General features: G+C 40.2%; 1 protein-coding gene across 3 annotated transcripts in view; it reads left to right on the top strand.

Moving 5' to 3' along the window:
- The window catches only part of DNAJB6 (DnaJ heat shock protein family (Hsp40) member B6), a 101,848-nt gene that overhangs the window by 63,001 nt on the left and 26,380 nt on the right, over positions 1-12,467 (top strand). The gene's annotated exons all lie outside the window — the stretch shown is intronic.

Raw genomic sequence — 12,467 nt, 5'->3', positions numbered from 1 at the left:
GGACTTAAAAGTTCTTAGGTGCTGTTTGTCCCTGAATCCCTTTAACATAATTTGTGGTCTTTACAATCACATTTTCTTATCTAGATTTTTCCTTTTGCAAGTATGGCTCTTTCACAAAGCAGTGAAAGAAAATGAGACTAAGCAAAGTGTTGTGAAGTGCACTAAATAAACTTAGGTTTCAGAGTAACAGCCGTGTTAGTCTGTATTCGCAAAAAGAAAAGGAGGACTTGTGGCACCTTAGAGACTAACCAATTTATTTGAGCATGAGCTTTCGTGAGCTCCAGCTCACTTCATCGGTGTTTTCTAGATTACAGTAATCTTAGGTGTTTGTTACAATAAATTAAAAAATCAGATGGAAGGGTGATTATATTTAAATGTGAGGATGTTTGTTTAAGCCTTCCCATTTAAAAAAAAGTTTGCACTTTGCTTGCTACTTGAAGAGTTACTGTCTCCACATATGTGCTTTGTCCCTGGAAAGCTTATATAAGATTGCATCTATGATGGTAATATTTTATTACACTAAATCACTGTGGCTGGGTGCTCAAATGTTTAGTGTATTGTATTTTTTCCTTTCTGGACAAAATTTTCGGACATAAAAGGACATTTCAGAAGTATTGTTTTGTCTTACATCTCTCAGCTATGTACGTAAATAGCAGATTTTAACTGTTAAGTGATTAGCATCTGACTCCAGATCTAAGTTCATTGCTAGTTTTTCTAGGCGTGGTAAGAAAATTCCGTAAATTGCTACTGTCTTAAGTGTCAAGTATGGGCCTGTTAATGGCAAACAGCCAATTTAAGGGATTTGAAATACAATTTATATGTAGGATATAGAACACCCACGCAATGTGGGGCATAGCTTTTTCAGTTTTACATTAATTATCTTGGTGTTTCTGGCTAGTCTCCTAACTTCAAAGGGACTAAAATAAACTCAACTTTTTTAGATTGAGATAGAAGCTTCAGATATTAACATGTAGGATATGATGTGTCCTAAAAAACTTTGTTCTTGGGCTGTAGTCTTTAATTTACCCAGTATATAAGTGTGTATGCATAGAGAGAATTTAATTCAATCTTTTTTGGGGGTCTGCAATAATTATGCAGTATTTAACTCTGCACTAATTTTCTATTTCTGGATAGAAGATAATCCCAGGGAGACATTCATTAATGGTGACTTTTGTCATCCATTAGTGGTAGAACTGAGGTAGGCGTATACATAAAATTATAGCGCTATGTGCTATAAAAATTTGCAATATGCACCTGCTCTGGTTGTGATAATGTGTTAACACAAGATTGTTTTAAATGTTTAGATTATGGTTAACAGCAATTCTATAACAAAACATTCTTTACAATGTTTGTTTTGATCAAGCCTTTCTTTCAGGAATGTCACCCTGATGTTAGTACCCAGGTTCTGACCTAATTCTCTGCAAACTTAGATAGGGGGAAACAACTAAACTGAGAACATTTAGTATTCTTCTTTTGTAGTACAGACTCCAGGATGTGGCAAAGAGTAACGGACATATGCAAGATACCCAGTATTGTCAGTTTTCTCTGTTCATATTGTTTTGAATCTGCTTTAAGGTCAAAACATTGACTATATGAATCTAGTACAACTTTTTCTGTAACTCGGGCTAAAATGAGCTAGAGGACAACTTTTAGGTATGGGTCATGTAAATTAGATGCATTTCGCATTTGTAAATATACTTAAACCCCGGCACATCTTTCTGCAATTAAGAGGGATTCTAAAGTAGCATTTTTAGATCCTTCTAGAGGTCTACCAATACTAAATCAATTTTCTTACTCCTCAGCCTGGTTTCCAGACAATGACAATAATTGACCTTTTTCATATGTGAATGAAGTTTCATCCAGAAATAGGACAAATCAGGAGAAATTGTGCAAAACTTTTTATTTCAAGCATAGATTCCAATTGCATATTAAATCTGACTGATACTTATTTGTCTAAGAGGGTTTAGAAAGTCCACCATAATATATTGGTGCACAACCTGTTGTATGATGTGTCCTAAAAAAATTAGTCAGTTGTGGTTATTCTGTGTGTGTGTTAAGTAACACGTGTCCATTTCAGTGTCTAGATTGACACAGGAATTCAATAGGAGCTGCTGGGTGTTCAGCACCTTTAAAAATTGGGCCACTTTTTCAGATACCTAAAAATAGAAATCCATTCTTGAAAATCCTGTCTACATAACTTAGGCTCTTCTAGCTCCATATTTATTTTAATATAATTTCATCACGTGGATGCCACTGTCACTTTCACCTGTCATTCAGGCATCTGGTGACCAATTCAAATGAAGAAATTGTTCCCAGTTGTACTGCTTCTCCAACCTGTTTTTTTTTCTTGACAAAGCAGCCATGTCTCCTAGGTTTAGTGACCTTTGGTCTGGCCTAGACCAAAGAAATGGTACGGAACAAAAGAGGGAAACCTTAGGAAAGTGTAAGCCAAGAGAATGGAGGAGGGGACCAGATTGCCAACCTCTTGCCATTCTTTTATTGCAGGCCCAGACTACCTCCACACAAGGCTGCTGCAGCCAGTTGACTGCAGAAGCAGGATCAAAATAGGCATGTGCTCATCATGCTTCAGGGCTCCTAGTGGAGGACAGTGTTTCCCACAAACATGCAGAGAGAACCCTGAAGGGGAGGATGTTGCCCCATGTTCGCTTTCTTCTCTCTGCATGAGAACCTTATTTCAGGAGTCATCCATGGAATTAATGAAGTAAATAACCTATTTTCCCCCCACCCTCCTTGAGAGATCCTCTTTTCCCACCAAAGAAGTTTGAGTATGTGCACAATCCTCGTACTCCTTGTTTAGTCCTGTCTAGGGACTTTTCTTTCTTCTCCCTCCATTCCCCCAGTTTCTCTGTCACTCTGTTCATAGTTGTTAAAGCCAGAAGGACCACTGTGGTGGTCTAGTCTGACCTGCATAACAAAGGCCATAAGACTTCCTGAATTCCTGTTTGAACTGGAATATCTTTTTTTGGGGGGGGAGAATCTCAACGTGATTTAAAAAATTGCCAGTGATGGCAAATCTACAGTTCTTGGTAAACTGTTCACTTTTTCCTTCTCAATCCCTTCTTCACTTCAGCCTAGACACTGGCAATATTTATAATTGCGTAGTCCCCAGCCTCTGATCATGATCAGGTATCCCCACCCTTTCCCTACCAAGGGCTTGGATTGTAAAGCACCTTTACCCCCAGGGCTCATGGAAAAACCTGGTCAGTTTAAGTAACCGCCCTTTCCCATGGGGCTCAAGACTCTACAGGTCTGCAGAATCTTTTCCCAGTGAAAAAGCCTGACACAGCTGTGCTCTAAACATCTATTTATTAGCAACACGCACAGAATACATATGTCTTATGCTTACTACTCCCAGTATACAAACTTCACCTGATGGCCAGTAAGGATCCACTCGTCTGGGGAGCCGTACCTCTGCATGACCATGACATGCAGCAGGGACAGAATTCCAGCAGCTTGATGATGAACTGCAGTCTGGAAATGGTTCCCAAAGCACTTTGTTTTAGCTATATAATGTAAATGGAAAAATAAACCATCTCCAGATTTATTAAAGCTATCATATTATTCAATACCCCTTGGTTAAATTTTGTTACCTATCCTGTACTGGCACCTGTTTCCTCCTCCCTGCTAAAATCTTTTTTACATGTTATCTCTCCTGCCCAAATTGTAACTTATTTATGACCGCCTTTGTTTGTGCAGATGGTCAGCATAAATTCGCTGGTCAGAGCTTATCTTATCTATTTTATTGTTTGTTGGGTCTCTTTGTATCCTTAAACTTCCCAGCACGTAGGTGTCTACTTAACAGCCCTGGGTGTTATAACTTCTGTTAGGGGCGTTCCTGAGGTGGGGGTGCCTTAGCAGCAGTGGAGCGTTTTTCTTAATTTTAGTGGTGAAATCCCGGAGTTTCACCCAAGGCTAGTCAAAGCCAGTTTAGTATGGGGGGGAGCGAAGTCCCAGGCCTACAGCAGTCCTTCCCCCACAGTGTACAATCTGATGAGATGTGATGCAAGTGTGGATGGTGGGATAGGAGTGGGTGGAAAGGAATTGTGCAGTCCCTTGAATGCTGATCAAACGCAGAATCTGTACTAGTGCAGACCTTCCATAGAAAACTACATTTGTTCTTACCTGCTTTTCCGTGGCCTGGCACCACTTCTCCACCAGTTGTGTGTATCCTGGCTAGGTGTGTAGCCTAGGATAGGCAGTATAACCTAGCACATTGAAGCATTATCAGTTATTGCTCTGGGAGGAGTCTGGGTAATATGCTCATCCTGACTGGGAATTTGCTGCCAGAATGCAAGTATCAGTTCTGCTGTAGTCACGCCAGAGAAAATGATAATGGGTAAAAATTGTTTTGCATTGATCATAATAGTTGAAAGAATTAAATATCTTTTCACAAAAGAAGGAAACTGAGGGAATTAACACCACTCTGGTTCCTAAACCCCACTTGTTCCTGTTATGACTTGTGCTCAAGGTGTGCACACACAAAAAACTGCCTTCCTGGTATGTATATTATGGTAATTTATCTGTTTACAGAGCTGACATCTGAAAAATGATAGCCCTTTGTATCTCCAGATTGAGCTTTTAGCTAGCTTATTGTAGGGTGACCAGATAGAGTGAAAAATCGGGAGGGGAGTGGGAGGGTAATAGATGCCTATATAAGAAAGCCCCGAATGTCAGGACTGTCCCTATAAAATTGGGACATCTGGTCACCCTAGTGTATTGGCATGCGCAGAACAGTTCATTGATGCAAAAATAGTGATTAAATGCCATGGGCAACAAAAATGGATGAGAATCTTTTTTTAGCTTAAGTTGGAGATGGCTGAGAAATGAAAAAGTAGAAAGGATTTGCAGTGCTCAGTTTCAAAGGCTTTCTTTGAGGAGTTTCTGTAAATTATGACTTAAATAAAGACTATTCAGTCAGAGCTAAAGTATTGTCAAAAGTCATCTTGGGCCTATGAAATAGAGATCTGGCACTGTGGCAACGTGAAGGAGTTCATCTGCAAGACACTAGCAGCTCATTCCTTGATGTCTCAGTATTATCAAACAGGACTCTCAAGAATTGCTTCGCTTTATTGCAGGTGTCCTTTCTGACACTTTAGCTGAGATGCTGGACAGTGAGACTGGTTCTCATTCCAACGTTTTTTATCAATTTTTAACTGTAAACCACAATAAACATATAAAACGATGACCCCAGGATTGTAGAGCTGAAAGATTTCCCACAAACAAAACACTTGCTCTTTCAAAGATATTTCTAAATTCCCTTTTAGAGAGAGATTCTGTGCTTTCCATTTTGCTCTGGAGAATCTTTGGCAGTTTTTGATTTAAGGCAAAGGGTTTGGTTTGAACTTACTTGGTTCATTTCAAGTGTCTTTTGACTATCAAGCGTCACTATGAATGGCTGGACAAATCTTGTTATCGCTATTTGTTTGTTCCTTTCCACCCAATGATCAGATTAAGCTTCTGAGGCTCTGCTCATGAAAGAAACTTGGATGGAGTTAATAGAGAATCATGGCATTCTTTAATTTTCAGTTCCATAAATCGGGGGATATATAGGCATTGCTTGGCTCTGCCTGTTAGGCCTGAATATCTGTCTACCTTCGTCCAGTTCAGTTCACATGCATCAAATTTGGATCACACCTTTCAAAAAAAACCTTCTTAAAAAAACAAACAAAAAAACTTGCTTGGAACTGGTTCTGAGTTAATTGCCTGCATAGGTTTTTTCCATTATAGAGATGCCCAGGTGTGACTCTCTGTAGGCGGTACTCCAGAATCTTGTTCAAATTAGTGTTTCCATAAGTAACTAACCCTGAGGGGCAACTGCTTGCCCTTTTTTTTTAACAGCATGTTGCAAATATGCTTTCCTACAAATGACTGCCATAATACAGTATAACATTATGGATACAACTATGCATATAAAAAAATCCATACACTAAACACATCTGCTTAAAGAACATCACTGTAATCTTTGATACACTTCACTAACATTAGTGTCTGACTTAAGAATTCAACTACAATGCTGCTACTTCCACTTCTGTATAAGAAAAATGTTCTGAAAAGATCTTAAGATAAATATTTTCATGGATTGCTGGCTTTACAGTAAACTCCTTTTGCTAGTCACTCTCTTAGTGTTTGAAAACCACACACTAGCAGGTAAACTTCTGTGGCAAATAAATGGATACATTAAAGAAATTTCAGTTTTTCTGTATTAGACAACATTTCTAGACCATTTCTTTGTTTAGTCAGTTTCTCCTTGTGTGTGAAGGTGAGGGAGGAGTCTTGTGGAGCAATACGGAAGAGACATTTTCATAATTAAAGAAAATATAATCAGAAAACCTTCAAAATTGAAAGAGGATTCTGAGGCACTTTTTAATCTAAAACTATTTTTCCTATGGGCTTGTCTGCACTTGGGGAATTTTTATACCAATATTGGACTTCATTTGCAAATTGGATACTATTAATTTAGGCTTAAATAGAGACTGGGAGTGGCTAAGTCATTATGCAAGGTAGCCTGTTTCCTCTTGTTTTTTCCTACCCCCCCCCCCCAGATGTTCTGGTTTAACTTGGATTTAAACCTGAAGAGTGGTCAGTTTAGATGAGCTATTACCAGCAGGAGAGTGAGTTTGTGTGTGTATGGGGGTGGGGGGGATGTGAGAAAACCTTGATCTATGCAGGAAATAGCCCGACTTGATTATGTAAAGAGTTGTCACTTTGGATGGGCTAGCACCAGCAGGAGAGTGAATTTGTGTGGGGGGGTGGAGGGTGAGAAAACCTGGATTTGTGCTGGAAATGGCCCACCTGTTGATCACTTTAGATAAGCTATTACCAGCAGGACAGTGGGGTGGGAGGAGGTATTGTTTCATATTCTCTGTGTGTATATAAAGTCTGCTGCAGTTTCCACGGTAAACATCTGATGAAGTGAGCTGTGGCTCACGAAAGCTCATGCTCAAATAAATTGGTTAGTCTCTAAGGTGCCACAAGTACTCCTTTTCTTTTTGCGAATACAGACTAACACGGCTGTTCCTCTGAAACCTGTCAAAAATATACCAATATAGCTACTCTGGCAGAAACACCCAGTGTATGTACAGTACCAGTTTGACTTTACAGAGGTTTGAAATGAATGAGTGACACGTGCAAGCACTGAGATGTCAAATCAATGTCCTCTTGATTTCCCGATCCTTTACTCTCCATTACTGAAGACAGAGTACAAGCAGAATCAATGGAGATGTGGTTCTGACACGTGGTTTCTATAGTTAATCTTGCTTTAACTGCCCCAGAGCATATTTCTATCAACCTTTTATTTTTAGGTTTCAGAGTAGCAACCCTGTTAGTCTGTATTCGCAAAAGGAAAAGGAGTACCTGTGGCACCTTAGAGACTAACAAGTTTATTTGAGCATAAGCTTTCGTGAGCTACAGCTCACTTCGTCGGATGCATTCAGTGGAAAATACAGTTGGGAGAGTTATATACATAGAGAACATGAAACAATTGGTGTTACCATACACACTGTAACCAGAGTGATCACTTAAGGTGAGCTATTACCAGCAGGAGAGCGGAGCGGGGTCGGGGGGGGGGGGGACACCTTTTGTAGTGATGATCAAGGTGGGCCATTTCCAGCAGTTGACAATGTCTGAGGAACAGTGGGGGCTTGTTGTGGGGGGGGGGAATAAACATGGGGAAATAGTTTTACTTTGTGTAATGACTCATCCGCTCCCAGTCTCTGTTCAAGCCTAAGTTCATTGTATCCAGTTTGCAAATTAATTCCAATTCAGCAGTCTCTCGTTAGAGTCTGTTTTTGAAGTTTTTTTTGTTGATGTATTGCCACTTTTAGGTCTGTAATCAAATGACCAGAGAGACTGAAGTGTTCTCCAACTGGTTTTTGAATGTTATAATTCTTGACGTTTGATTTGTGTCCATTTAGTCTCTTATGTAGAGACTGTCCAGTTTGACCAATGTACATGGCAGAGGGGCATTGCTGGCACATGATGGCATATATCACATTGGTAGATGTGCAGGTGAACGAGCCTCTGATTTTGTGGCCCTCTACACAAACATTCCACACAAAGATGGACTACAAGCCGTCAGGAACAGTATCGCCAATAATGTCACGGCAAACCTGGTGGCTGAACTTTGACTTTTTCCTCACCCATAACTATTTCACATTTGGGGACAATGTATACCTTCAAATCAGCGGCACTGCTATGGGTACCCGCATGGCCCCACAGTATGCCAACATTTTTATGGCTGACTTAGAACAACGCTTCCTCAGCCCCTACTCTACTTGCGCTACACTGATGACATCTTCATCATCTGGACCCATGGAAAAGAAGCCCTTGAGGAATTCCACCATGATTTCAACAATTTCCATCCCACCATCAACCTCAGCCTGGCCCAGTCCACACAAGAGATCCATTTCCTGGACACTACGGTGCTAATAAGCGATGGTCACATAAACACCACCCTATACCGGCAACCTGCTGACCACTGTTCCTACCTACATGCCTCCAGCTTTCATCCAGACCACACCACATGATCCATTGTCTACAGCCAAGCTCTACGATACAACCGCATTTGCTCCAACCCCTCAGACAGAGACAAACACCTACAAGATCTCTATCAAGCATTCTTACAACTACAGTACCCACCTGCTGAAGTGAAGAAACAGATTGACAGAGCCAGAAGAGAACCCAGAAGTCACCTATTGCAGAACAGGCCCAACAAAGAAAGTAATAGAATGCCACTAGCAGTCACCTTCAGCCCCCAACTAAAACCTCTGCAATGCATCAAGGATCTACAACCTATCCTGAAGGACAACCCATCACTCTCACAGATCTTGGGAGACAGGACAGTGCTTGCTTACAGACAGCCCCCCAACCTGAAGCAAATACTCACCAGCAACCACACAACAGAACCACTAACCCAAGAACCTATCCTTGCAACAAAGCCCGTTGCCAACTGTGTCTACATATCGATTCAGGGAACGCCATCACAGGGCCTAATAACATCAGCCACACTATCAGAGGCTCGTTCACCTGCACATCTACCAATGTGATATATGCCACCATGTGCCAGCAATGCCCCTCTGCCATGTGCATTGGTCAAACTGGACAGTCTCTATGTAAAAGAATAAATAGACGCAAATCAGAGGTCAAGAATTATAACATTCAAAAACCAGTTGGAGAACACTTCAATCTCTCTGGTCACTCGATTACAGACCTAAAAGTGGCAATACATCAACAAAAAAACTTCAAAAACAGACTCTAACGAGAGACTGCTGAATTGGAATTAATTTGCAAACTGGATACAATGAACTTAAGCTTGAACAGAGACTGGGAGCGGATGTGTCATTACACAAAGTAAAACTATTTCCCCATGTTTATCCCCCTCCCCCCAACCTCCCACTGTTCCTCAGACGTTCTTGTCAACTGCTGGAAATGGCCCACCTTGATTATCACTACAAAAGGTGTCTCCTCCCTCCCCCCCCCCCACTCCCCTTCTGGTAATAGCTCACCTTAAGTGATCACTCTGGTAACAGTGTGTATGGTAACACCTATTGTTTTATGTTCTCTATGTATATAAATCTCCCCACTGTATTTTTCACTGAATGCATCTGATGAAGTGAGCTGTGTAGCTCATGAAAGCTTATGCTCAAATAAATTTGTTAGTCTCTAAGGTGCCACAAGTACTCCTTTTCTTTATTTTTAGCTGACTTAAGAATGAATTCCTGCTACTCTTTTCTCTTCCTGGCTATTAGGTGCACAATTTTTGTGTGTTAATTCAAGTTTTGCTACACTGTGCAAATCTTAGTAACTTTGTTCTGCAGTTACCCCTGAAGACTTCGAAGTATTTTTCTCTTAAGTGAGATGAAAATGTCTTTCTTCCTGGTAGTTGCCTATGACAAGCTGTGGAATTAGTTTTCTTTAAAAAAGGAAATAATGTGTTCTACCCTACAAGATGTTTGAGTTAGAGGATTCGATTAGAGGAAGAGTCTACCAAGGAAACTATCCACCAGAATTGGAATACTTATGGGTCAGAAGTTCTTTACAGTTGGCTGGAGGAAGACTTTTTCATATACAAAAGTTGCATATCATACTGGTATAAACATGTTCATGTGCCGTGGTGGTGGTGGTGGTCTTGCTTTGAAGCCTAAACATAAAATCACTTGCCTGAAAGGATGGTGGTATGTGATTTTTTTTTTTTTTGTGGGGGTCCAAACAATTATTTACTTTTTTTTAAAGCAAGTGTTTTTCTATACTGGAATTAGAGAAGATGTTGATGCATGGAGATTAGAGGTTAAATTGCACTTGAAGAGAGGATGTTCAGGAGACATGAACATCTGATTTTGTAGGTGGTGGGGCTAGAATTGGTTCTCCTTAGTGACTTGAAATGGGGATTGGGAGAAATTCAAGTATGGGTTGGGTGACTCAGGAGCACATCCTCTGGGTTAGCAGGGAAATTGCATCAGATCCGATAAACTGGGAGTGAAAAGTGGGCTGTATTTTGTTCTTAACTGTGTAAAATTGTTAATGCAGCATCATGATGAAAGCTCAACATAGAGATAAGGAAAGCTGAAATGACAATAGTTATTGAACTTGGAAGACTGTTAGTTTGCAATAAGCAGGGTCAATACATACAGAATTTGAAAACATGCAAGTATAATTCTTTGCTTCTGCAAGCTTTCCATAAGGTGTCAGCTGATTTAAGAGCTAATTTACTGAAATAAAAAATTAAGGCATTTGCCAGCTTACTGTGCTAGTGTTGGCAAAACAGATTACTCTAAAACCCAGTATTCATCACACTTCCGTGAAGCTAATCATAAAGTTCTTATCTAAGTTAAAGCTATCACTGGGTGCTTTTTGTTTTTAATCAAAGTTTTTCACTACCTCTTAAGAATCTGAAAATAACTGTGCTCTAAAATCATCTCTTATAACACTGAAATTTCCTTTGTTGCTATCAGCTGAAAAGTAAATTTCGTAGATTACAGGCTGTCACTTTATTTATGTGGGTGGCTTTACTTAGTGCAATTGTCATTTTCTGTCTCCAAGACAGTTTTAAGTAAGACACTTCCTCTATGTTTTAACTTTAAAAACAGTCAGGCTGGTATAAATATATACCTTGATAGAAGTAGAACACCAGTTTAATCTCCTGAGTGAAAGGTATTTTATAACTAATTTGAAGTCAACAGGCTTTAATCCTAGATCTGAAAATCATTGATCTAGCCCTCTCTTGGGGTGGGGGGGGGGGGGCAAAGCCAGGAGCTCTCCTCTAGGACGGCTAAGGAATATTTTGTGTTTATGTATAGCCTCTTTGCTTCTCCTGAAGTTCTTTATTTTAATCTTACAATGTATCTGTGCAAGCGCTCTTTTGAAAGTACAGATAAAGGAAAGGAATGTGACCAAGAGTGAATCTCGATGTGAATGAAATATACAGCAGTTGGCTTATGAAATTAGGAGATTGGCATTTGTCTTGGAGCTATTGAGTCAGTAATAGGATGCATGAGTAGTGTGGATAATGGAGAATTGAGAAACTATAGTTTTGAAAAGTTTGTAGAGGATGTGTAGAGATTATAGTGTCTGGCGACATTTAGTGTTTTTGAATTCTTATAGCCCTTGTGCTCCCAAACCTAAGATTTCACTTTTAGAAAATTCTTCAGCCTGCATGGTTGTAGAGGGGTATTCCTGAGTCTGCAGGCCAGCAGGCTGCCTGAAATAGCTGAGAGGTGTGAACTGCATGTGGGGGTGTCACCAGGTGTCAATTCTGAAGCCTAATAACTATTTAAATGTTAGTGTCAGCTGTTTCACTGCTGGGGGAGAAAGCATGCAAGAACAGCTCAATTAATACATACATCTGCACCTCTCCTGAGTGGCATGGCATTTTAGTGTCATGTGGATGGAGCATGATTTGTAGACAGAGAGCCTGGGAAAGTACCACCATTTCCAGTATGACCTCTAACTAGTATAGGAGTGGTGAATCAAAGCCTGCCATGAAGAAAGTGGGAACATAGATGAGGCACTGTACTGAGTTAGAGGACCTCTGTTCTATTCATGTTAACTCAAAGTTCCTGTTTGTCCAACACATCAGTTAAATTCTGAGTGATACAGAAACAAGTATTAGCCGCAAATTGGACACAAGGGAGCTGATCAACATCCGCATGAACTACTTGAACAGTAGATCTTATCCACTGAGTTGTAAGAGACAGAAAATAAAGACTCAGAACTGTGACCTGAAATACACTTGCCATTAAATCATAAAGCAAAATGGAGGGAGGAACTCCTGTGTTTGGTGTTGCTGTTAGGCTGGTTCACTCTTTCCTGTTAGACAGCCGCAGAAAAACTCGACTAAAAATGTCCTAAAGGATTGTGTTAAACCATTCTAAAGGCTTTATTGTAGAGCTTGCAATGTTGTAGCTGCTTTGGTCCTAGGATATGGGACGCAAGGTAGGTGAGATCTTTTA

The sequence above is a fragment of the Caretta caretta genome, chromosome 2 (genome assembly GCF_965140235.1).
Source record: "Caretta caretta isolate rCarCar2 chromosome 2, rCarCar1.hap1, whole genome shotgun sequence".
NCBI classification, from domain to species: Eukaryota; Metazoa; Chordata; order Testudines; family Cheloniidae; genus Caretta; species Caretta caretta.
Note: the sequence above shows the minus strand (reverse complement) of the source record. Positions and strands in the feature narration are given on the sequence as shown.